We start from the raw sequence: 2803 nt of genomic DNA on the forward strand, positions 1-2803 counted from the left end.
CTTTATTTCAACATATGAAAAGGTAGTTTAGACAGAATGGGTTAGTGATAGGTACACAGAAAAAACTAAGCAAAGAAAAATCAAGACGACACATAGTAAAGGAAAAACAAGGACTACAAGGAGATGGAATCCTAATATATATAAGATCAGCATGAAAAATACATTGTCAAAATAGACACTGAAAGCTGATGTAATAAAATACATAGCTCTAGATCAGGAAAATGAGAAAAGGGAAGAAATGTGCCCAGTAGTAGGAGAGCCAATTCCTCATCTTCTCTAGTAGGAAGGAAATAGAAAATACATAAATTTAAAAATTAAGAAGTGTATTAGAGGGTGGGGCACATGGGTGGCTCAGTAGATTGAGCCTCCCACTTTAGCTCCGGTCATGATCTCATGGTTCGGTTCGTGAATTTGAGCCCCACATTGGGCTCTGTGCTGTCAGCACAGATCCTGCTTTAGATCCTCTTTCCTGCTCTTTCTTCCCCTTCCCCGCTCGTGCTCTCTCTCTCTCGCTCTCTCAAATATAAACATTTAAAAATGAATAAATAAGGGCGCCTGGGTGACTCAGCCGGTTAAGCATACGACTCGGCTCAGATCNGGCTCCGGTCGGTTCGTGAATTTGAGCCCCACATTGGGCTCTGTGCTGTCAGCGCAGATCCTGCTTTAGATCCTCTTTCCTGCTCTTTCTTCCCCTTCCCCGCTCATGCTCTCTCTCTCGCTCTCTCAAATATAAACATTTAAAAATGAATAAATAAGGGCGCCTGGGTGACTCAGCCAGTTAAGCATACGACTCGGCTCAGGTCATGATCTCATGGTTCGTGGGTTCAAGCCCCACGTCAGGCTCTGTGCTGACAGCTCAGAGCCTGGAGCTTGTTTCAGATTCTATATCTCCCTCTCTCTCTGACCCTCCTCTGCTCACGCTGCCTCTCTCTCAGAAATAAATAAAACATTTAAAATTTTTTAAATGAATAAATAAATTCATTACAACTGTCCAGCATGTGCATTCCACAATGGTGTCCTATCTACTTATCCATGAATGTTGGAGCTATGTGATTTTAAAAAGGAGAAAAAAAAAAGAAAGAAATTGGCAAACATACTCTTAGCCAAAACAAAATCAAAGGAAATGGTTCTCTCAGACACAAATCACAAACTTAGATATGCATAAAATATGTTTTTAAAAGTCCGTGTCACTTTATAGAAGTAGGGGGAAATATTCTGCTGACTATAGCATATTGAAGACAACAAAAATCCATGCAAAGCCAAGAGTTATGATGAAGGTATGGATGAGCAGTGAGGTACAAGCCAAAATGTTTCAGACCCCCCCCCCCANTCAGGCACTGGCATGAGTTTAGAGGCCCAGGATACCCTCAAATGCTGCATGAATATTAAAAAATAGTTTTCCCTAATAAACTTTCTAAGCCAGATATTGAAAACAAGTTGTTCATGTACCTTCTCAGGCGACACCCTCTTATTTGAGAATCTGAGTAGTAGATAAATAATATTTAGAGCTATCACTTATTGTGAGCTTATTAAGGGCCAAGTACATGCTTTAGGTCCTTTACTAGGTCAACACAGATTTATTTAATGTCTTCTGAGGCTGTAGTTGTGAACAAAACAGAACCTTGCCTACCTTCCCAGAGTTTCTGGTCTGTTAGCTTATAAAATGAGACCTCACACATGATGGGAGGAGATAAGGAAGGAAAGTCCAGACTGAGGGGAAAGTGGAGCAGAGAAAAGTCACTGTTCAGGCCTCCTGAAGTAGTCACGTGAAGGGAAACTGAGAACTTGCAGAGAAATCATGGGAATGGCACATCCAGCTGTAAGAATGAGACGCAGGTGGGAGTTGGTGCAGAAGCTATTGCCTCTGCATTATATGGTGGGCTTGGGGTTGCCAATGGTCGACGGGGCAGGTGGGGAGGAAAAAGAGCCAGTGGCAAGACAGAGGAGGGCAAGGACAAGCTTAGAACCCTAGACCAGCACATATACCTGCCTCTCACTGCCTCTAAGCACTACTTAGAGGGAATAATGGTGGCTGCTTCACTTCCACGTCCAGAGCTTGCACATGGATCTCTTTTGGCCAACTCCAACATACAACCACAAAGGAAATGTCACTCCAGTGTAGGCCATTGACACCATCCCAACCCAGCGCTACACTACCCCTCTTCAAATAGGAATCCTACTCACCTCTTTTAACTATACTGAACTTTGTATAGCAAAGTCTGGCTTACACCTAACCTGATGCAGTTATTCCTGGTACAACCAAAAACACCCTAACCCTCCCCCAAAAAGGATATAAAGTCCAGTATGTCACTTTATCTTTGGGGAATGCCCATTCCTTTTCTTGCTAAATGACGCCCCTTTTATAGCCTGAGAGAGACGTTGAACTACTACTAACCCATTTCATGTTCAGTAGGAGGAGAATGGGGAGGTGAAAAAAAAGAGTTGATATAATTTGCAAGGTTGGTACCCAAAATAGGAACCAACCCTTCTTCTGGAATTATCGAATGGTTTCTGATGGAAGTTCAGAGCGTGACTGGCTTTCTAGATGGCGGTTTGGTAACGTACCATTGTCCTTAACGGCCGCGAAGAGCGCACGCGGAGAGACTGCGGATGGGCGGAGTCCCCGCCTCATCCCTGCCGCTGCCAGCCTCTCTCCGATGTACTACTTGAGCGGAGCTGCAGATTCCCCAGCTCCAGGGACTCTCTCTCGTTGAAGCGCCAGGAACGACTTCTACACTACAACCTACAAGCTTTCTTTCCAGAACTTTAGCCTAATAAAATTACCATAAATGAGTAGCTTACA

Source organism: Crocuta crocuta, unplaced genomic scaffold, assembly GCF_008692635.1.
Source record: "Crocuta crocuta isolate KB4526 unplaced genomic scaffold, BGI_CrCroc_1.0 scaffold170, whole genome shotgun sequence".
NCBI lineage: Eukaryota > Metazoa > Chordata > Mammalia > Carnivora > Hyaenidae > Crocuta > Crocuta crocuta.